The sequence below is a fragment of the Lontra canadensis genome, unplaced genomic scaffold, assembly GCF_010015895.1.
Source record: "Lontra canadensis isolate GAN:19392208 unplaced genomic scaffold, GSC_riverotter_1.0 scaffold28, whole genome shotgun sequence".
In the NCBI taxonomy this organism is placed as follows: domain Eukaryota; kingdom Metazoa; phylum Chordata; class Mammalia; order Carnivora; family Mustelidae; genus Lontra; species Lontra canadensis.
In genome coordinates, this window is record NW_022631022.1 from 3,702,840 (window position 1) to 3,727,440 (window position 24,601).

Below are 24,601 nucleotides of genomic sequence, written 5' to 3' on the forward strand. Positions count from 1 at the left end.
CAAATAGGCAGAGAGGCAGGCAGAGAGAGAGGGGAGGAAGCAGGCTCCCTGCTGAGCGAAAGCCCAATGCGATGCGATGCAGGGCTCCATCCCAGGACCCTGAGATCATGACCTGAGCCGAAGGCAGAGGCTTAACTCACTGAGCCACCCAGGTGTCCCCAGAACAAAAATTATTTTAAAATTTGTTTGGAACCACAAAAGATTCTGAATAGCCAAAGCAATCTTGATAAAGAAGAACTAAGCTGGAGGTTAGGAAATCATGCTCCCTGATTTCAAGCTATACTACAAATTTAGAGGAACCAAAACAGTCTGGTTTGACATGAAAACAGATGCACGGATCAATGGAATACCACTGAGAACCCAGAATTAAACCCACATGCATATGGCCAATTAATTTATGACAAAGGAGCCAAAAACATACAAAAGAGAAAGGACAGTGTCCTTAATAAATGGTATTGGGAAACCTGGATGGTCACATGCCAAAGAATGAAAGTAGTCCACTATTTTAAAACATACACAAAAATTAACTCAAAATAGGTTGAAGATTTTTTTTAAAAGATGGATTAAAGATTTCAGTGTAAGACCTAAAACCATACAATTCCTGGAAGAAAACAGTTGTGTGAGCTCCTCGCCATTGGTCTTAGTGACATTTTTGTGGATCTGACTCCAAAGGTAAGGGAAACAAAAGCAGAAATAAACGAATGGGACTCCATCAGATGAAAAAGCTTCCACAAAGCGAAAGAAAACTGCTTCACAATGAAAAGACAACCTATTGAATGGGACAAGATTTTTTTCAAATCATATTATCTGACAAGGGATTGATATCTAAAATATTTAAAGAACTCATACAACTCAACAACAAAAAGCCAACCAACCCAATTTAAAAAACGGGCAGAGGGCCTGAAGAGACATTTTTCCAAAGCAGACCTACACATGGCCAACAGGCAAAAAAAAAAATGCTGAACATCACTAATTATTAGGGAAATGCCATTCAAAACCACAATGAGATATCACCTGACACTGGTTAGAATGGCTATAACCAAAAAGACAAGAAACAACAAGTGTTGGAGAGGATATAGGGAAAATGGAAGCCTCATGCATTGTGGTGGAACATGAACTGGGGCAGCCGCTGTGGAAAACAGTATGGAGATGCCTTAACTAAAAAACAACAACAACAAAAACAAAAAACTACCATATGATCCAGCTTTTCCATTTCTGGGTATTTCTCCAAAGAAAGTGAAAAGACTAAATCAAAGATATCTGACCTCCACGTTCACTGCATCATTATTTATAATATCCAATACATGGGAAAAACCGAAATGCCTTTCTACGGATGAATAACAAAGATGTGGTATTTATACACATACATACATAGGGATATGACTCAGCTATAAAAAAGAAGGCAGTCTTGCCATTTGTGACAACATGGAAGTATCTTGAAGATATTATGCTAAGATGGAGAAAGACAAATACTGTAAGACTTCATTATATATGGAATCTATAAACAAAACAAAACAAAACAAAAACAAGCTCATAGATACAGAGAACAGACTGGTAGTTACCATAAGGAAGAAGGAGGGGGTAGGCAAGCAAAATGGATAAAGGGACTCAACTGTATGCTGATAATGGTAAGGAGACTTCAGTGGTGATTACTTCATAGCACATACAAATGCTGAATTATAATGTCATATACCAATTTTAGCTCAACTTGAAAAGAAAAGAGATCTGGGAGCTCTTCCCATTGGTAAATACCTAGTTCAATCCCAACAAGCCCTCCCCCCAATAGATTTTAGCTGATTTAGAAATGATTTAATCTTTAGATAAATTCTTATTTTCAGGTTGGAATTATCCTCTTGTTAAAAAACAAAATCCAACTGAGCACATTCTTTTTAAATAATCTCTATGCTCAATGTGGGATCAAAGTCTATGAGATCAAGAGTCACATGCTTTTCCAACTGAGCCAGCCAGGTGCCCCCAGCTGAGAACATTTGAAAGCTCTTACTGGCTTTCTTTCTTTTTTCTTAAGTAGTCTCTACACCCAATGTGAGGCTAGGCTTGAACCCATGACCCCAAAATCAAGAGCTGCTTGCTCAATCGACTGAGCCAGCCAGGTGCCCTTCTTACTGGCTTTCTTCAATGATTCATGAATCAAGCAACATCCAGTCCAGCAGAGAAAGGAGCTCTGAGGAGCTGTGCAAAATGAAGGACTTTTCTAGGCAGAAGGGAATGCAAACAAGGAGGCTGTATGAGCAAAAAGTGGATTTGTTGTGGCAAGGTCACTTTCCTTTAGGGGATGACCGGGGTCTGTCTGTCAGGCAGATTAGCCACTAGTGCTCATCAGGTAATTCTTGATTGGCTGATTTAAGATTCCATTTCCAGGAGAGCCAAAACTGTAAATTAACTCTTGGTTTGGTGACATGGGGCTTAGCATAAAGGACTCCATTTTTGGTCTGCTGTCTTCTTCTTCTTCTTTTTTTTTTTTACACTAACTTGGCTTCTCTCTCGTTTTCCTGAGTCCTTCTTTCTCCTTGTCCCCTGGTCCCTGTCCACCTGCCTCTCTGACCCTGCAGCCCTCCTCAGCCAGGCTGGCCAGTGCCCCCAGAGCAGGGGCTGGGAGTGAACCTGCCACCTCTGGGCCACGTCCCCACTTGAATCCCCATCCTTTGCTTCTGCCCAAAGTGGGCACTGGATGCAACTAGAAGCCAGCATACAGGGGCACCCTGGAATGCCACCTGCCTCAGTCAGCACCTGTCACAGCAACACATGCCCTGCGGATGCATTACCAATTCAAGAACAGTAACATAACGTTTAAGATACTTAAGTCACAAAACAACAAGTCATGACACCGCAATGAAATGGTCACGTAGTGAAACTAAAACATGCACACAAATAGGTAGCATTAGGAAAATTGGTAAAGATAAAACAGCTCATTTAATCGAGACTCTGTTTTTCTCTTGTTTTGCTTTCAAATCAACAGAGTGCGCCAGAAATGCATACTGTAATAGTCTCCCTCAGGTAGCACAGCCCAGGGGCGAGCACCTGTGTCAACACACATAACACTAAACCTATGAGGCAGATACTGTTATCACCATGCTCACTTCACAGATGAACTCACTGTGGCACAGAGAAGTTAAGGAACTTGCTTGAGGTCACACAGCTAGTAAAGGGAAAAGCTGGGATGGGAACTCGGGTATTCTGACATGGGAGCCTGAGCCATAACCACTGTACCACACTGTCTTTCAGCTTTAAGGTGAGCAGGTCATCCCTGCGATTAGGCACACATGTTTGTTTTCCAAAGTACTCTTCTTTTTCCATTATTTCACTTGAATCTCTTGGTGACACTTTGAGGGAAAGGAAGGCCCATCTTAGTGATGGGAAAACTGAGAGTCAGAGAGATTGCCAAGGGTCACAGCATACCAGAGACAGATTTCATCACAAGAGGAAATAGGAAGGAAAAGAAATGCCATGTCCACAATGTAATGTTCTTACCAGGCCCTATGGTGTCAGTCCAGCCCCTTTTAAATTACCACGTAAAAAGAAAAGCTACCCCTAGGCCTGTCCCCACTAGTTTAGGTTTATTCATCTTCCTTCCCCCAACCTGCCTCCCTCTTTCCTCTCTTCTGCCCTTATCTCCCTCATCTAGTTAGGCATCTATTTATCCTTTCCAGAAACCTCTCTTGAGCCCAGGAGGTGCAGGGTAAATGAAGGGATACAGATGTGAATGTTCCAAGTTCTCCCCTGGTGGGCCAATATGGAGTCAACTCCTCTCATCAGCCTGCTGTCTACCCACCCTCCCTTCCCACTCCCTCGCTCCCCTTCTCCTCCCCCTCAGCGATATGAGCCCCCATTTTGCTGGCCTGCATCATCCTGTAGCAGATACGGGAGAACTAAGATACATGAGCCATTAGCAAATGGGAAGCAGCCATGGAGACCCCCAACAGTGTAGTTACAGAGGAAAGCCTGTAGCCCTCGCCTGATGTCTGCTCTCAAAAAGCAGGCTGCCGACCAGTGGGCTCAGCACCCCCAGAGACGCTGACACATCTGGGTCACCAGGATGCCCCAGACCTGGCCTCCTAGATGGATGCCAAGAAATGGTAGCTGGTCACCCAGGGCAGAGAAGGGGCAGGTCTGTAAACTCGGTGGTGTGTAGCATACAGCACTTGGGATAAGGGTGTGTGTGTGTGTGTGTGTGTGTGTGTGTGTGTGCATACACAAGCACGTGTAGATGAATGGGCATATGTACGTTTATGCGTGCATGCTGTTTGCACGTGCGTGCGTGTGTGTGTAGGAGTGCGCATGTGTATGGGGTGCATCAGCATGTCCAACCTGGCCACCTGGGTGTGAGCAGACAGCCCTGCTCTGGCCCAGCGTTGTCTTCTGTTCCCACAGGGAGCAGTGTCTCTGACTGGCCCAGTGGGACCAGCTGGGACGGTTCTGATCACCGTGCTGTGGGTTTCTGTCATACTCTTACTTCCACTCTCCTGAGCCCAGGGTTTAGCATCATAAAAGGTGAGAGCCTAGAGGGAAATCTGGAGATTATCTCACTTTGCTACAGCCCTATTGCCCAGGCTTCTGCCCCATGGGGTGCAAATAAGAGGCCCATGGTTCCCAGGCTGGGGCTGAGGACACGGAGAGGAGAAGGTAGTCTCTCGGAGGTGGGAGTGGCTTCGACCAGGCTGACAGAGGGTTTCGGCTACTCCATTCTGATCTCAGTACGTGGTTTCTCACTGATAAGTTCTTTCCAGCTAATCTCTTAACTCAGGCGAACGATCCTGCAGGCCAAGCATGCCTCCATGGGAACTGAAACTACCCCCTCAAGCAGTAGTGACTGCCCTGAGGAAGCAAGAGCTTGCCCATGACTGACCCCAAGACAATGATCCACCTGACCATGATGGCCCATCTGCAGCCTTTCTCCCACATTCTCCCTATATAAACCTACAGGTATTTTCAGCACTTTGGAGATAGTCTTTGAGATGCTAGTTCTGTTCTTACTGGTGTTGGCATCATTGAAACAAATTCCTTGCTTGTTTCACTGCCACACATCTCTCTGCCTTTGTATTTTGTCAGTGGTCAGTGGCCAAACCTGATCTGAGGCCCCCAGAGCCCGGTCCTCTTGCACCCATGGGTCCCAGTTACCCTTCCCCATGGCCCTCCCCAGCGCTGTGAGAGAGCACCCTAGACTCTTCATGCTGATCAGAACTTTGACTGGTGGTCAAATATGTTTTTGATTAATTACAAATAGGAAATGAGTAAGTTTTTACCTGATAAATGCAGCGGGCAAAACTCTTTCAGTATGTGGGGTTCGTGAGAAAAAACATTAGATTGTGTTTTTGATGAAAGTTTTGAAAATGTTAGTGAAATGAATGGATAAAGGATGACCATATGACAGGAGCCTTAAGAGACTGAACTTGAGTGCTTTTTGGTCCCTTCATCAAGAGAAAGAATCACACAGGGGAGATGATGGCAGCAGAGTAGGAGGACCCTAGGCTCTCTCATCCCATGAACATAACTAGGTAACTATCAAATCATCCTAAAAACCCAGAAACTGATCTGAAGACTGATAAGACAAACCCCACAACTAAAGGGATAGAAGAGGCCACACTGAAGAAGGTAGGAAGTGCAGATACATGGTGCTGCAGAGGGGAGGGAACCAGAAAAGGGAGAGAGAGAGAGGAGCACACAGGGGAACACAGAAGGAGAATGTTTTTCATAGCCAATGGCTTGGACAGCACAAAGGGCTGAAATTTCTGATTTCTTGCCACAGCGGGGCTCAAATCCTGAAGTTTTGTTTTGTCTTGTTTTTAAAGGTTTTATTTATTTATTTGACAGAGAGAGAGAGAGAGAGAGAGAGAGAGCCCAAGCAGGGAGCAAGCCAAGCAGAGGGAGAGGGAGAAGGAGAAGCAGACCCCACGATGAGCAGGGAGCACAACATGAGGCTTGATCCCGGGACTCTCAGATCATGACCTGAGCTGAAGGCAGACACTAAACCAACTGAGCAGCCAGATGCCCCAATCCTGAAGTTTTTTAAAGTACGGGCAGGCTTGGCTGGGCTCCTGTGTGAAGGCATCTGGGCTGCTCCAGGAGAGAAGGCAGGCAAACAACCTAGGGGCAGAGCAATTTGAAGAGCACCAGGGACACACAGCTGCGGGGGCGGGGGGGGGATTATTTGCTCTTCTAGGAACATGCCCATAAGAGGCAGTGTTCAGAGAGAGAGAGACCAGGAACAAAGGAGCTGGCTAGTGCCATTTCCTTCCCCTGCTGCTCAGCATAAACGCAGAGCCACCTGCACCTATGGGAAGCAGCATAGACACTGGCTGCCTAACTTGCTTATGCCAAATCCCACCCCTGCTGTGCTCTGGCAGGATTGCCCTTTTCATTCAGACTTGCCTTAGTCCCAGCCCAGCAGGCCCCTTCCCCAAAAGACCAGGACAAACCCCTGTCCACACCACATCTCCCAACCAGAATTCTTCAGGGCCTCAGTTCTGGTGGAGGTGGTGACAGGTCTCATTTCACAAGCAGGCCAGAACACACCTAGTTAAAACCCACCCCATTCAGGCCAGGAACCAACTGCAGCCAAGTAGAGCCTTGGCAGATGATGGGCCTGAAGGATAGAGCAGTCAAAACACAACAGCAGATCACATACAACACACACCAGAGACACTCCATGAAGCACCAGGCCCTGGGCACTACATGATCTCTTCCTCATAAAGTTATTACTTTCAGGAGCAGGAGATACAACTGGCTTTTTTTAACACAGAGAGGAAGGCAGAGTTAGACCAAATGCCAAGGTGGAAGAATTTATCCCAAATGAAAGAACAAGAGAGGCGCCTGGGTGGCTCAGTGGGTTAAAGCCTCTGTCTTCAGCTCGGGTCATGATCCCAGGGTCCTGGGATCGAGCCCCGCATCGGGCTCTCTGCTCGGCAGGGAGCCTGCTTCCTCCCCTCTCTCTGCCTGCCTCTCTGCCTACTTGTGATCTCTCTCTCTCTCTCTCTAATAAATAAATAAAATCTTAAAAAAAAAAGAAAGAACAAATAAGGCCATGACCAGAGAGCTAAGTGAGGCAGATAAAAGTAACATGCCTGATGGAGAATTTAAATCAAAATCAAAAGGTTACTCATTGGACTTGAGAAAAGAATAGAACACATTAGTGAAATACTACTTACTATTTTAGAAATAAAAGAGTTAAAAAAGAATCAGAGATGAAAAATGTAATAAATGAGATTGGTAATAGGGTTAATGCAATGAACAGTAGGCAAGAAGAAGCAGAAGAATGAATTAGTGACAAAGAAGACAAAATAATGGAAAATAATGAAGCTGAACAAAAGAGAGAATTAGGGGATATGAAAATAGACTTAGGGAACTCAGTAATCCCATCAAACGTAGTAATGTTCATATTATAGGCATCCCAGAACAAGAAGAGAGAAAAGGAGGAAGAAAATTTATCTGAAGAAATAATAGCTGAAAAATTCCCTCATCTGGGGAGGGAAACAGATATCCAGATCCAGGAGGCACAAAGAACTGCATCAAAATCAACAAAAGCAGACCCACACCAAGACATATTATCATTAAACTGTCAAAATAGAGTGATTAGGAAAAAAAAAATCTTAAAAGCAACAAGACAAAAGAAGACAGTCACTTTAAAGGGAAAACCCATAAGGTAGGAGATTTTTCAGTAGAAACTCTTTAATCTAGAAGAAAGTGGCATAATATATTCAAAGTGCTGAGTGGGAAAAATCTGCAGCCAAGATTACTCTATCCAATAAGGCTAACATTCAAAGTAGAAGGAGAAATAAGTTTCACAGATAAACAAAAAATTAACGGAGTTCATGACCATGAAAACAGGCCTGCAAGAAATACTAAAGGGGACTCTGTGAATGGAAAAGAAGGACCAAAAGTGACAGTACGAAGGTAGGAAACACAAAGGCAGTAAGAATGAATATTTCTATTAAAAAAATCAGTCAAGGAACTCACTTGTAAAAAGGATGTAAAATATGACAACATATATCTAAAACATGGGGAGGACAGGAGTAAAGAACGTGTGCAAGCTTAAATCACATCAACATAATACAGACTGCTGTATGCAGAAGATGTTACATACAAACCTAATGGTAACCACAAACGGAAAACTACAAATAAATATGCAGGGAATAAAGAGAAAGTAATCCAAATAATCACTAAAGAGAACCAGCAAACCATGAAAGAAAGATATAAAAGGATCAGAGAAAATCTCTGGAAACAATCACAAAACAAGTAATAAAATGGCAATAAATACTTATCTATCAATAACTACCTTTCTAAAATCAATAATTCAGGTGCCTGGGTGGCTCAGTGAGTTAAGCCTCTGCCTTCAGCTCAGGTCATGATCCCAGAGTCCTGGGATCGAGGCCCGCATCGGGCTCTCTGCTCAGTGGGAAGCCTGCTTCCTTCCGCTCTCTCTGCCTGCTTCTCTGCCTACTTGTGATCTCTCTCTCTGTGTCAAAAAAATAAAAATCTTTAAAAATAAAAAAATAAATAAAATTAATAAAATCAATAATTTGATTGAATGTAAATGGACTAGATGCCCTAATCAAAAGAGAATGTCAGGACACATTAAAAAAAAATATATATGTGTATATATATATATATATATATATATATATATATATACACACATATATATATATGCTGTTTACAAGAGACTCATTTTAGACCTAAAGACACATGCAGGTTGAAAATGAAGGGATGGAGAAACATCTACCATGCAAATGGATGTTAAAAGAAAGCCAGAGTAGCAATACTTGTACTGGACAAAATGGACCTTAAAACAAAGACTGTAAAAAGACACAAAGAAAGACACTACATAATAATAAAGGGGACAATCCAACAAGAAAATCTAACAATTATAAATATTCGTGTGCCCAACATGGGGGCACCCAAATACATAAAACAATTAATAACAAGCATAAAGGAACTAATCGATAATAATACAATAACAGTAGGGGACTTTAACACCCCACTTACATTAATGGGCAGATCACCTAAACAGAAAATCAACAAGGAAACAATGGCTTTGAATGACACACTAGACCAGATGGATTTAACAGATATATTCAGAACATTCCATCCTGAAACAGAATACTTGATTCTTTTCAAGTGCACATGGAACATTCTCCAGAACAGATCATATATTAGGCCATAAAACAGGCCTCAACAAATTCAAGAAAACCAAAGTCAAACCATGCACCTTTTCTGACCACAATGGTATGAAAGTAGAAGTCAACCACAAGAAAAAATCTGGAAAGACCACAAATGCATAGAGGTTAAATAACATGAAAACAATGAATGGGTCAATTAGGAAATAAAAGAAGAAATTAAAAAAATACATGGAAATAAATGAAAATGAAAACACAAATAAAGCCTTAGGATGCAACAAAAGTGTTTTTGTTATTGTTGTTGTTTGAAAGAGAGAACATGTGAGCCAGTGGGGTGGTTGCAGAGAGGGGCGGAGGGAGAGGGAAAGAATCACAAGCAGGTTCTGCATTCAGTGCAGGCCCCACATGGGGTTCAATTTCACAAACCTGAGATCATGGCCTGAGACAAAATCAAGAGTTGAATTCTTAGCTGATTCAGCTACCCAGGCGCCCCCACAAAAGTGGTTCTAAGAAGGAAGTATATAGTAATACGGACCTACCTCAAGAAGTCAAAGAAATCTCACATAAACAACCTAACCTTCTACCTAAAAAAGCTAGGAAAATCACAACAAACAGAGCCTAAAGCCAGCAGAAGGAAAGAAATAATAAAGATTAGAGCAGAAATAAATGATTTAGAAACTGAAAAAGCACTGGAACAGGGGAGCCTGGCAGGCTCAGTTGGTAGAGCAGGCAACTCTTGTCCTTGGGGTCATGAGTTCAAGACCCATGTTGGGCACAGAGGCTACAGATATACATATATACACAACAAGAATAAACAATAGATCAATTAAACTAGGAGGTTGTTCTTTGAAAAAAATTAATAAAATTGAAAAACATTAAGCAGACCTATCAGAAAGAAAAGAGAAAGGACCTTTTAAATAAATAAAATCACAAACGAGAGAGGAGAAATAACAACCAGCACCACAGAAATACAAACAGTTATAAGAGATTATTATGAAAAACTATATGCCAACAAATTGGACAACACAGAAGAAATGGATAAATTCCTAAAAACATATAAATTACCAAAACTGAAATAGAAAATTTGAATAGACTGATAACTAGCAGAAATTGAATCAGTAACCAAAAACTCCCAACAAACAAAAGTCCAGGACCATGGGGTACCTGGCTAGCTCAGTCAGTTACAGCATGCAACTCTTGATCTTGGGGTTGTAAGTTTGAGCCTTACTTTGGCTGTAGAGATTACTTAAAAATAAAATCTTTAGGGTGCCTGCATGGCTCAGTCAGTTAAGCATCTGCCTTTGGCTAAGGTCATGATCCTAGGGTCCTGGAATCGAGTTCTTCATCAGGCTCCCTTCTCAGTGGGGAGCCTGCTTCTCCCTCTCCCACTTCCCCACTTGTGCTCACTCTCTCTGTGTCAAATAAATAAAATCTTGAAAAATAAAATACAATCTTTAATAAATAAATAATAAAATAAAACTAGGAAGAACAAATTTCAGGCATCTGACTCAGTTGTAAAAGTGTGTGACTCTTGATCTTGGGGTCAAGAGAGTACATCCAAAAAAAAAAAAAAATCCAGGATTAGATGGTTTCACGGCAAATTCTACCAAACATTTAAAGAAGAATTAATACCTATTCTTCTCAAATTATTCCAAAAAATAGAAAAGGAAGAAAAACTCCCAAATTCATTCTATGAGGCCAGCATGATCCTGATACCAAAATCAGATAAAGATGCCACAAAAAAAAAGAAAGAAAGAAAAAAAGAACTACAGACCAATATCTCTGAGGAACGTAGATGCAAAAATCCTCAACAAAATACTAGCAAACTGAATCCAATAATTCATTAAAAATACCAGTCACCATGACCAAGTGGGATTTATTTTTGGGATGCCAGGTGGTTCAATATTTGCAAATCAATCAACATAATACATCACATCAATAAGAGAAAGGATAAGAAATGATGCTCATTTCATGGGGCTTGGGTGGCTCAGCTGGTAAATGTCCAGCTCTTATTTCGGTTCAGGTCATGATCTCAAGGTCGTGAGATTGAGCCCTGCATCAAGCTCTGCACTCAAGAGGGCATCTGTTCTCTCCCCCTACTACTCTCCCCACTCATGCATGCACACTTTCTCTAAAATAAATAAATAAATATTAAAAAAAAAAAAAGAACTATGTGATCATTTCAACAGATGCAGAAAAAACATTTGACAAAATACAATATCCATTCCTGGTAAAAACCCTCAACAAAGTAGGTTACCTTAATATAATAAAGGCCATATGTGAAAAACCCACAGCTAATATCATTCTATATGGGGGAAAGATGAGAGTTTTCTTCTTTGGTGAGGAACAAAACAGGATGTCCACTCTCACCCCTTTCATTCAACATAGTAGTAGAACTCCTAGCCACAGCAATCAGGCTACGAAAAGTAATATAGGCATCCAATGCAGGAAGAAATAAAGCTTTCACTATTTGCAGATGACATGATACTCTATATAGAAAACCTGAAGGACTCCACCAAAAAACTTCTAGAACTGAAACACAAATTCAGTAAAGTTGCAGAATACAAAATCAATGTACAGAAATCTGCAACATTTAAGATTTATTCATTTCAGAGAGAGAGCACACTGTGGGGAGGGGCACAGGAAGAGAGAGAGAAGCTCAAGCAGACTCCCCGCTGAATGCAGAGCCCAATGTGGGGCTCGATTTCACCACCCTGAGATCAGACCTGAGCTGAAACCAAGGGTCACATGTCCAACTGACAGTACCACCCAAGTGCTGCTCTGTTGCATTTCTATACTAATAACCAAGCAGCAGAACAAGAAATTAAGCAATCCATCCCATTACAGCTGCACCAAAAAAATAAATAAGATAGTCAGTCCTCCTGCCCAAAATGGGGCAGTCAGTTAACATCACCAAACCAATCTTGCCACAGCTAGAGATGCTCAAGAATGAGCCAAAACAAGAAGTGGAGTTCTTGTCCACGTCCATTGTCAGGTCATGGGGTACAGACCAAGTACGTGGAAGCCAGGGACTGTGAATGTGCTGAAGAATGAGGGGAAAGCATCATTCATCCCACTGACAAGTTCTATGTGTGTCCCTGGGAAGCTACATGATGTGGAACGTGTACTCATTTATGGACTAGGCTACTATGTAGAAAAGACACCTGAGGATGCCAAGGACTTCTGTGAGAGGAAGACAGACTTCCTCGGCAAGCAAATGGAGAAAATCTAGCCAGCTCTGCAGGAGAAGCAAGCCATGTAACAGGCTGTCATGGAGATCAGGAGCCAGAAGATTCAGCAGCTCACAGACCTGGGGGCAACTCAGGCTACTGCCAAGGCCCAAGACCTTGTTTTTGCTTTCTCTTTTTCAAATAAATAAACAAAACCTTTTTATTACTATTATTATTTTTTTTTATTTGACAGACAAAGATCACAAGCAGGCAGAGAGAGAGAGGCGGGAAGCAGGCTCCCCGCTGAGCAGAGAGCCTGATGCAGGGCTCAATCCCAGGACCCTGGGACCATGACCTGAGCCAAAGGCAGAGGCTTTAACCCACTGAGCCACCCAGGCACCCCTAGCCAAAGCAACCTTGAAAAAGCAAAGCAAAGCTGGACGTATCACAATTTCAGACTTCAAGTTATATTACAAAGCTGCAGTTTTCAAAGCAGTATGATACTGGCATAAGAACAGATCAACAGTACAGAATAGAACTCAGAAATAAACCCACAGTTATATGGTCAATGAAGCTTAGACAAAGTGGGAAAGAATATCCAATGGGAAAAAGACAGTCTCTTCAACAAATGGTACTGGGAAAACTGGACAGCAACATGCAGAAGAATGGAAGTTAATGAAAATACTCTCTTTCACCATACACAAAAGTAAACTCAACATGGATTAAAGACCTAAATGTGAGACTTGAAATCATAAAAGTTCTTGAAGAAAGCAAAGGCAGTAATTTCTCTGATATCAGCTGAAGCAACTTTTTTTCTAGATAGGTCTCCTGGGGCAAGGGAAACAAAAGCAAAAACAATCTACTGGGACTACATCAAAATAAGAAACTTCTGCACAGCAAAGGAAACACTCAACAAAACTGAGAGGCAACCTACCGGTGGGAGAAAGACATTCGCAAATGACATCTGATAAAGGGTTAGTATCCAAAATATATAAAAGACCTATAAAAACTCAACATCCAGGGTGCCTGGGTGGCTCAGTTGGTTAAATGGCTGCCTTTAGCTCAGGTCATGATGCCAGGGTCCTGGGATCCAGCCCTGCTTGGGCTTCCCTCTCAGCAGGGAATCTGCTTCTCCATCTGCCCCTCCCCCTGCTCATGTGCTCTCATTCTCTCATTCTCTCTCTCAAATTAATAAAATCTTAAAAAAAAAACCCTCAATACCCAAAAAACAAATAATCCAATTTAAAAATGGGCAGAAAGGGGCACCTGGGTGGCTCAGAGGGTTAAACCTCTGCCTTCGGCTTAGGTCATGATCTCAAGGTCCTGGGGTTGAGTCCCGCATCAGGCTCTCTGCTCAGCGGGGAGCCTGTTTCCCTTCCTCTCTCTCTGCCTGCCTCTCTGCCTACTTGTGATCTCTGTCTGTCAAATAAATAAATAAAATCTTTAAAAAAATAAAAAATAAAAAATGGGCAGAAGAAATGAACAGACATTTCTCCAAAGGTGACATCCAAATGACCAACAGACACATGAAAAAATGCTCAACATCAGTCATCATCAGGGAAATACAAATCAAAACTACAATGAGTGCTCACCTCACACCTGTCAGAATAACTAAAGCCAACAACACAGAAACAACAGATGCTAGAGAGGATGTGGAGAAAGGGGAACCCTCTTGCACTGCTGATGGGAATGCAGACTGGTGCAGCCCCCATGGAAAACAGTATGGAGTTTCCTCAAAAAGTTAAAAATAAAGCTACCCTATGATCAGAAATCACAATACTAGGTATTTACCAAAGAACACAAAAATACAATTCAAAGGGATACATGCACCCCTATGTTGATGACAGCATTATTTACAATAGCCAAATTATGGAAATAGCCCAAGTTTCCATGGACAAATGAATGGATAAAGAAAATGTGGTGGGTAGACACACACACACAAGAATATTATTCAGGGGCGCCTGGGCGGCTCAGTGGGTTAAAGCCTCTGCCTTTGGCTTGGGTCATGATCCCAGGGTCCTGGGATTGAGCCCCACATTGGGCTCTCTGCTCTGTGGAGAGCCTGCTTCCTCCTCTCTCTGCCTACTTGTGATCTCTGTCAAGTAAATAAAATATTTTTTTAAAAAAAGAATATCATTCAGCCATAAAGAAGAATGAAATCTTGCCACTTGCAATGACATGGAAGGAGCTAGAGTGTATTATGCTAGGTGAAATAAGTCAGAGAAAGACAAATACCATATGATTTCACTCACATGTGGAATTTAAGAAACAAAACAAATGAGCGAAGGAAAAAAAAGAGAGCGAGTGAGAGAAAGGCAAACCAAGAAATAAACTCTTAACTATAGAGAACTGATGGTTACCAGGGGAGGTGAGGAGGGGTGGGGGTGGGTTAAGTAGGTGATGGGGATTAAGGAGGACACTTGTGATGAGCACTGGCTGATGTACGGAAGTCTGAATCACTATTTGTAGAGCTGAAACTAATATGACACTGTATGTTAACTGGAATTTTTTAAAAAGATTATTTATTTGAGAGAGAGAGTAGATGAGAAGCAGCGAGCAGCAGGAGGAGCAGAGGGAGAGAATCTCAAGCAGACTCCCCACTGATCGTAGAGCCCGATGTGGGGCTCCATCCCAGGAACCTGACATCATGACCCGAGCCAAAACCAAGAGTTTGATGCTTAACCAACTGAGCCACCCAGGTGCCCCAACTAACTGGAATTTAAATAAGAACTTTGAAAAAATGCCCCAAATAAATATCTCCTAATGGCTGAATACATCTGTTAAAAGAGAGAGACAGAGAAAGGATCAGAAAGTCCCCTGCATCCCCACAGAAGGTAAAGTGCCCTTGAGAAAATGAAGAGGCTCCATTGACAGGAAAGGGGCTCCCCTAGACAACAGTCCCAATGTCCTGGAAAGGGAGTGTAATTTTAATTCTTATGTGTTCTGGAGACCCTTCAGGACTTTCTTAGAAAGGCTGGATGCTATAGGGATCTTGTAGGGAGTCCTTTGTAAGGAGAGGCAGCCAGCGCTTGCTGGTGGGGGATCCCAAGTAGGGCTGGGGCTGAGGTTCTGGGCCATGAGGGGACTTCCCCCGCAGTGGGGCTGATTCAGACACTGAGGAAAGAGAAGTGAGTGCCTGGGCTTGCTTTCTCAGCTCTGTGCTAGGCTAAGCACAAGGGAGTGATCTCTTCACCCTCTGAAGACCCAAAGTGAGGTGTCCTCACTAACCGGAGGGCCCCATCCTTGGCCTCACTGAGGCGCTGTTTGCACCGTCACATGGTGTGGCTAGAGCAGTACCCACAGTTCTGGCTGCAGGGACTGGCTGGGCAATGGGGTTTCTTCAGTGTGGAAGGCACAAGTTACCTCAAGCCTCCAGTATGGAGCAGATGCTGGGGGGTGTGTGCGCGCGTGTGTTTGTGTCTTATCTGCCTCTGCCTTTCTAGAGAAGGTCCTATCTGTCCTGAAGACACAGGGAGGAGCTCTGCAGGGATCCTCTGTGTTACTGGCTAGTTTGGGAAGATTAGAGCAACGCTTTATTTTACACATCACTTTTAAACATTTTCCTTTTCTATCATCCTTTCATCTGCTTCTCACCAAACCCTGTGAGGCAGGCAGGGAGAAACATCTGTTTCCTCACAGAGAAGACTGGCTCCTCTTGAGACCACTTAATGGAAGACAGTCTTCCTCCTGCTGCTTCCTTCCACATTTCCTGGGAAGTACTATTCCACGGCTCAGGCCAGGGAATACAAGAAAAGATGAGGTGGAGACTGTTAGAAGCTTCTAGTCTGGGAGGAAAAGTAAAATAAGAATAAAATCAAGTGGGACATGAGAAACTAGGTATAGTAACAAAGCATCACTGTAATAGACCATTTTCTTTTCCAAATGAATTTGTATTGTTTTTTGTTATTTAATATTTATTTATTTATTTGAGAGAGAGACAGAGAGAGAGAGAGAGAGAGAAGGGGAAAGGGCAGAGGGAGAGGGAGAGAGAATCTGAAGCAGACTCCACACTGAGCACAGAGCCTGACACAGGGCTCGATCTCAAGGAACCAAGATCATGACCTCGGCCAAAATCAAGAGTCAGATGCAGGGGTGCCTAGGTGGCTCAGTTGTTGAGCATCTGCCTTTGGCTCAGGTCATGATCCCAGGGTCGTGGGATGGAGCCCTGCATCGGGCTTCCTGCTCAGTGGGAGCTTCTCCTTCTCCTATTCCCCCTGCTTGTGTTCCCTCTGTCAAATACATAAAATCTTTAAAAAAAAAATTGAGGCTTAACCAACTGAGCCACCCAGGTTCCCGCAAAATGAATTTTTAAGTCACCTTGCTGAATGCCACAAGAATTTCTCTTAAAACAATAGACAAACTACTGGGGCGCCTGGGTGGCTCAGTGGTTAAAGCCTCTGCCTTCGGCTCAGGTCATGATCCCAGAGTCCTGGGGTCGAGCCCTGCATCGGGCTCTCTGCTCAGTGCAGAGCCTGCTTCTCTCTCTCTCTGCCTGCTTCTCTGCCTACTTGTGTTCTCTGTCTGTCAAATAAATAAATAAAATCTTTAAAAAAAAAAACAATAGACAAACTACCAAAAAAGTATAGAACAGTATACTTAAGATATAACCAGAAAATAGTGGGGTGATAAAAGATACACTAGAGAGAATCATTAAACTCCAACTTTGGTTCTTTGGGGAAAAAAAACTAATAAAATTGACAACTTCTGACAAGATTTATAAAGTCAAAAAGAAGATGGTATAAATAAATAATATTGGGAATGAAAAAAGGACACTACAACAGAGCGGAGTCAAATGATAGAGAATATGAACTGTGTGCCAATAAATTTTAAAACTGCAGAAAACGTTCATATATATTATACATATATAACATATAAAACCTAGATATAACTTAGATATAAGTATATAACATATATATACATATGTATGTATACATGTATACATACATATGTGTATATATATAACTTAAAAGTGACTCATGAAGAAATAGAAAACCTGAAAGTCATAAAAAGACAAGTCATAAAAGACAAGAATCGCTAACAAAACATCAGGACTTGATGGCTTTGCTGGCAAACATTCAAGTAACATCTAGATCATTCCAGCCTGATACAAAATCATTAGGAGGTTTAAAAAAAAAAAAAAAGAGCGATGGTGGGGAAAAAAATACTTTCCAGCTCATTAGAAGTTTCTATATCCTTGATAATAAAACAAGACAAGGAGAGAACAATAAAGTAATATTTTCACTGGCAAATCCCCCTAGAGAAATTAAATATAAAAGTCTAAAAAAAAAAGTCTAATAACAGTGTCAACAAACTGAGTCTAAGAATGTTTAAAAAATATGATGTGATCAGGGTGCCTGGGTGGCTCAGTGGGTTAAAGCCTCTGCCTTCAGCTCAGGTCTTGATCCCAGGGTCCTGGGATCAAGCCCCACATCAGGCTCTCTGCTCAGCAGGGAGCCTCCTTCCTTTTTTCTCTCTGCCTGCCTGCCTGCTTGTGATCTCTGTCAAATAAATAAATAAAATCTTAAAAAAAAATACAATGTGATCAAGTTGGGCTTTTCAGTGACTTGAGTATTTGTGTGCCCCCTAAAATTCCTTTGTGAGGGACTCCTGGGTGGCTTCATCATTAAGCATCTGCCTTCAGCTCAGGTCATGATCCCAGGGTCCTGGCTGGGCGGGGAGCCTGCTTCTCCCTCTGCCTCTCCCCCTGCTTCTGCTCTCCCACTCTCACTCACTCTCTCTCAAATAAATAAATAAAAATCCATTAAAAAATAAAGAAAAAAAAAAAAAAGCCAGCTGTCTGCAACCTGGGGGAGGGGCAAGGCCAGCAGCTATCATTTGGCACCCTGATCTCAGGCTTTCAGCCTCTAGAACCGTGAGAAGTAAATTTTTGTTGTTTGAACAACCCAGTTTATGTTATCTTGTCTAAAACATATTTATTCTAGAAATGCAAGACTGGCTTAACATTTGCTCACGCAATGCCATCCATCACATTAATAATCTAAAGGAAAAAAATATCAATAAATAAAATCTTAAAAAAAAAAAAAGTGGCACCTGGGTGGCTCAATGTGTTAAGCAGTTAAGCATCTGCCTTGGGCTCTGGTCAGATCCCAGAGTCCCAGATCAAGCCCTGAGTCAGACTCCCTGCTTAGCGGGGAGGCTGCTTCTCCCTCTGCTCCTCCCCCTGCTCGTGCTCACTCTCAAATAAAAAAAATAAAATCTTTAAAAAAATGTTTTTTTAAATAAAAGAAAAACCATATGATCATATCTTAATAGATTCAGTAGAAGTTCTTAGTAAATATAAGTAATATGTAAGTAAACATCCTTCACTCCATAAAAGGTATATAATACCTAAAGGACATATCAAACTCAATGGAGAAGCATTTGAAAGCATTCTTTTATAATAGGGCTTCAGAAAAAAGGGTCCACTGAACTCATTTCTACTTATTATATAATAAACATTATACAGGCTGACTGCTCAATAAGAAAAAAAAATAAATCTAAATAACAGAAAGAAAGAAATGAAAAGGTCCCAGATAATATGATTTTGTAAATAGAAAATTCAAAAGAATCTACACACAATTTATTGGAGTTAATGAAAGAGTAGGTAAGTTTGCCAGATATAAGGTTCTACACAAGAATCAACTACTTTTTTTTTTTTAAATAGGCTCTACCCTGCAACATGCAGCTTGAATTCAGAACCGAACCCTGAGATAAAGAGTCTCTACCAACTGAACCAGCCAGGTGCCCCGAGAGTCAACTACATTTAGCTATAAGAGCACTATAGAGTTAGGAAATGCAACTTTCAAAATTAGCAAAGGGTATAAGATCTTTAGTAGACATTTTTAACATTTTACTGAAAATAACAAAGAAGACTTAAACATATGGAGAGACAAATCCTGTCCATTAACAAGATTCAATTCTCCTTAATTAATTTATGGGTTTAATATAGATCCAACAGGGATTTTCAGGAAAATTGACAAGGCAATTTTAAACATTTTTGAAAGACCAAAGGATAGCCAAATTACCCCTGAAAAGAAAAAAAGAGGAACTAAGCCTATAGGATTTCGAGTTTTATGTTATTATAAATCCATAGCAAATAGGATGTATGGTATTGAAAGGAACAGAATAGAGAGCCCACAATGTTTATGGCATTGACTGTGGTGACGGTTTCATGGATGTGTATACTTACCTCTAAACTTATCAAGGTGTGAACGTTAAATAGTACAGCTTTTCGTATTCAGTCATACTTCAGTAGACTGGTTTAAGAAAAAAATAGAGAAAGCTCAGAAACATTGCCATGTACATAAGGAAAGCTGATGTATATCAAAGTTGTCACTGAAGAGCGGTGGGAAAGGAGACACCAGCTGATAAATAAACAGTGCCAGGACAACTGTCAGTCGGGGGGACAGAGAGTGGATAAAAATTGATCCACACTTCACACTATGCACAAGAATTCAGTTCCAGAAGAATCAAGCACTTAAATATGAAAGACATAACTTTAAAAGACAGAATTCCTTAATAACTTGAGGTAGTGATTTATAAAAACACACCAAAAAAGCACAAATCAGAAAGAAAAAAAATCGATTTGACATTAAAATTTAGACCAGTTCACTAAGACACACTATAAGAAGAATGGAAAGGGAAGCTAAAAACAGAAAGAAGTTAACTGCATCATATAACCAACAATGAATTACTATTTACAACCTCTACAGGGGCGCCTGGGTGGCTCAGTAGGTTAAGTGTCAGACTCTTCGTTTCAGCTCAGGTTCTGATTTCAAGGTTGTGGGATCAAGAGTCAGGCTCTGCACTCACTGTGGAGTCTTGAGGATTCTCTCTCTCTCTCTCCCTCTACTCCTCACCCTCGAGTGTGCTCTCTCTCTCTCTAAAACAGATAAATCTTTAAACTTTTTTTTTTTTAATTTATTCATTTATTTGACAGACAGATCACAAGTAGGCAGAGAGACAGGCAGAGAGAGAGGAAGAAGCAGGCTCCTCGCTGAGCAGAGAGCCCGATGCGGGGCTCGATCCCAGGACTCTGGGATCATGACCTGAGCCGAAGGCAGAGGCATAACCCACTGAGCCACCCACGCACTCCTAAAATAGATAAATCTTTTTTAAAAAGTCTCTAGAGTCTAGAGGTTGTGTTAACTAAGACAAAGATTCACAATATAAGGCGGCGGAAATGTGCAATGTTTATCTTCACTTCAATGAAGATAAACCATGATGGCCAAAAAAATCTTCGAAAATATATTCAAACTCAGTAGTAATTAGAGAAATGCACATTAAAACTGTCAGGTACTATTTCATGTCTACCAGATGGGCAAAAATTAAAATCAGCAAACCAACGACTAGTGAGGACAAGAAGCTATGGGAATACACAAATGCCGCTGATGGAAGTGGAAATGGGTACATTAACTCCTGGGACAAATTATTACATTTACCTGCCCTGACCCAGCGGTTCCATTCCACACTTTAGGAAAAGAAAGTCTTGCATACACTCATTGTGAATAAAATCATTCTAATAACCAAAATCTAGGGAAAGAAACCAAACCTCCAAGAAGAAAGGATCTATTAAACTGGGCTGTTGGGGCAATATAATTAATACAAGACCTGTGCTGCCCAATACTGTCATTAATTTCACGTGCTGGTTGAGCGCTTGTAGAGCAGTTGGCCCCAACTGAAATACACAACGTGCAAATACACACTGGATTTAGAAGAGTTAGCACCAAAAAAGATGATACAAGCACTTTTAATCTTCTATACTGCTTTCACGATGAAAGATCTTGGACTAGATTTAAAAAAATCAACCTCATACACTTTCCTTCTTATTTAACCAGCTTAAAAAAAACAAAAACCAAAAAAAAAACAACAACAACAACAACAAAAAACTTCAAACCCCCTGCTTCTACTTGACAAAAGAGCAAGTAACTGATTTGTAAAACGTTAAACCCGAATGAAATCTTGTCATTTACAAACACGTGGATGGAACTAGATAGAAGGTATTTTGCTAAGCAAACTAAAATAAATAAATAAATAAACTAAAAACAAAAATACCATATGACTTCACTCATATGTGGAAGTGAACAAACACAACACACACATAGGGGAAAAGAAACAAAATTAAGACAAACACCCGGGTAAGCTTTTAAACCGACAAGAGAGCCATAAATAAAAAGTAAGTACCAGCACCTGCAACCAAACGACTGAATTCTCAAAACCCAAGCAAAAAGCAAACACATGTAAGAAAAAAAAAAGCATTCGCACTGGGTTACGTTTCTACACGGAGAGCCACATCACTCTTCTTTACAAAAGAGTGACTAAAATGAGCCCCAAAACTCCCATACAAAATGACGCTTAATTAAACCGAAAAATTACCACCACCTTTGAAACATCTTACCACATATCTACAATAGGAGCAACAACCTGAAGGTCTACTTTTCAACTTCACAAATCAGCCTCGCCAAAGCAAGGCCTCAAAAAATTGGGTTAAGACTCAGAATTGTTCCTCTCCACGGAAATCTTTAGTAAAAGGCGAAAGATTTATGCGATCTGAAGAGAAACCAGAGTATAAACTTAAGCCCTCTAACTCACACCTCAGGTAAAAAAACTCCTAGTACAATGATGGTGGCTGGTTAATGGCAAGATTCATTGCCTGAATAAAAATTTTTAGGTTACTCTGTAATTAGCTATCTAACCTTAAAACACACATGTGGAAGAATTTTTAAGTTTTATTGTTTTAAATTTGTACCGTGTGCAGTGCACTGTGGGTATGCAAATAATCGAGTCACCGCTCTTTCGTTCGGAAAATAGGTTCGTATTCACACTGTACCTCCGCGTCTCCATTAGGGGGCGAAGAAGAGGATTGACTGGACCTAAACGCCTATTGATAAGGGACTCGGTCTTTATGTTTGATGTATTTGTACAGCTGGGTTTGTTTTCTGTCGAGTAAAGACTTTGTCATTAAATCGAATAAGAGAAAATAGCAAATAAGAGACTGATACAAAATTCTGGGCAGTGGTTCCTCCCTTCAGTGGGGAGGGAGAGGTCAGGTTGAGAAGAGCACGCGAGAGTTGTATTTCTTTCCTAAACTGCGTGGTAGGCAGACGGGTGTTCGTTTGTCCTGGTTTAACCGTGCATCTGTAGGATATACACTTTTCACCGTTCTGCATTTTCGTCTGCCGTTTGAAAAAAATTCCTGTCAGTATCCTGTTTAAAATTGGAGCCTGCGTGCTTGGCCTCAGGTTTCCTGCCCCACCTGCTGCTGCTGCTGCTTTGGGAGATGAAATCTCGTATTCCAGTTTCAGAACCCGGGTCTCTTTATCCTATGTTTTTACTTTTTTTTTTTTTAATGTTTATTTATTTTTTTATTTATTAAGATTTTATTTATTTATTTGACAGACAAAGATCATAAGAGGCAGAGAGGCAGGCAGAGAGAGAGGAGGAAGCAGGCTCCCCGCTGAGCAGAGAGCCCAACGCGGGGCTCAATTCCAGGACCCTGGGATCATGACCTGAGCCAAACGCAGAGGCTTTAACCCACTGAGCCACCCAGGCGCCCCTAAGTTTATTTATTTTTTTTTAAGTAATCTCTAGGGGCGCCTGGGTGGCTCAGTGGGTTAAAGCGTCTGCCTTCTGCTCAGGTCATGCTGGATCCTGGGATCGAGCCCCGCATCTGGGCTCTCTGCTCTGCAGGGAGCCTGCTCCCCGCCCACCCCACCCCAGCCTGCCTCTCTGCCTACTTGTGATCTCCGTCTGTCAAATAAATAAACTCTTAAAAAAAAAAAAGGGGGGGGGGGCGCCTGGATGGCTCAATAGGTTAAAGCCTCTGCCTTCGGCTCAGGTCATGATCTCAGGGTCTTGGGATCGAGCCCCGCATCGGGCTCTCCGCTCAGCGGGGAGCCTGTTTCCCCCCCTCTTTCTCTGCCTGCCTCTCTGCCTACTTGTGATCTCTATCAAATAAATAAATAAAATCTAAAAAAAAAAAAAAGTAATATCTACCCAGTGTGGGGCTTGAACTCATGATCCCAGCAAAGAGCCAGCTGCTTTTTGGACTGAACCAGCCAGGCACCCCACCCTATTTAGGCTTTAAAAATGTGCTGTTCCCTATGTATTGTTCTTTGATGTGCTTGTTGATTCTGGTTAGCAGAAGAAACAAACCTGAAAGAAATAAAACAAGATGAAATCAGAGAGGGAGACGAACCGTAAGAGGCTCTTAATCATAGGAAACAAACTGAGGCTTGCTGGAGGGGAGAGTGGGGGGATGGGATATCTGGATGATGAGCATTGAGAAGGGCACTGGATGGAATAAACACTGGGTGTTCCGGACAGCTGATGAAGCACAGAACTCTACCTCTGAAATTAAAAAGACACGATATGTTAATTAGTTGAATTTAAATTAAAAAAAAGACATCCCCTCCACCCCCCCACCCCACCTCCACCCCCCCACCCCACCCCCACCCCCGCCAAGGGAAAAAAAAATGTGCTGTTCTTTCTTCTGCAGTGCTGTTACTAGATCTGAACTGCTTGCAAGGTTTCCCTAACTATTGTGGCAACTGAGCAACCTTGAGGAAGGAAATTACAGCTCTTTTTGTTTTCTTCTAGATGAATATATATATATATATATATATATAAACATTTTCCTTCCCAACTTTGACACCTTCTTTAAATTGGCACTTTTTTCTCACTTTGCTGGTTCCTTTGCTCGTAACTAGTCAATCAGATGTGACATATATTTTAAATTTCACATCTTAATTTTTTTTTTTTTAAGTCTATTATAGGAGTACCTGGGTGGCTCAATCGGTTAAACGTCTGCTCAAGTCATGATCCCTGGGTGTTGCTAGGTCAGGAGCCTGCTTCTCCCTCTCCCTCTGCCTGTCCCTCCCCTTGCTTGCGCCCTCCCTCCCTCTGTCAAATAAATAAAATCTTTAATAAATAATTTACAATAAAAAATAAAAATAAAAAGTTATTACAATTTAAAAACAGCTTTATGGGATATGATTTACTTGCCATACAATTCATCCATTTAAAGTGTACAATTCAATGGTTTTTACTATATTCAGAGTTGTGCAATCATCACCACAATCTAATTTTAGAACATTTTTGTCCCCTCAAAGAGAAACTCTACCCATTAGCAGCACACACACACACATAAACACTCCCTGCTCCCCAGCCTCTGGAAACCACTATTCTACTTTCCGTCTCTAAAGTACCTATTCTGGATATTTCATATAAATGGAAGCAGACAACATGTAGCCCCTGTAACTGGCTGCTTTCACTTAGAGTCATGCCTGCTGAGTTCATCCG

At 41.6% G+C, this 24,601-nt stretch overlaps 1 non-coding gene and 1 pseudogene across 1 annotated transcript; one reads left to right on the forward strand and one right to left on the reverse strand.

Moving 5' to 3' along the window:
• The first annotated feature begins 12,019 nt into the window (after positions 1 to 12,019).
• The window catches only part of LOC116872111, a 28,662-nt pseudogene continuing 16,080 nt past the window's right edge, over positions 12,020 to 24,601 (forward strand).
• Positions 21,755 to 21,870, reverse strand: LOC116872147. The gene has a single exon (XR_004383610.1). It is a non-coding gene; the product is annotated as a U5 spliceosomal RNA (small nuclear RNA).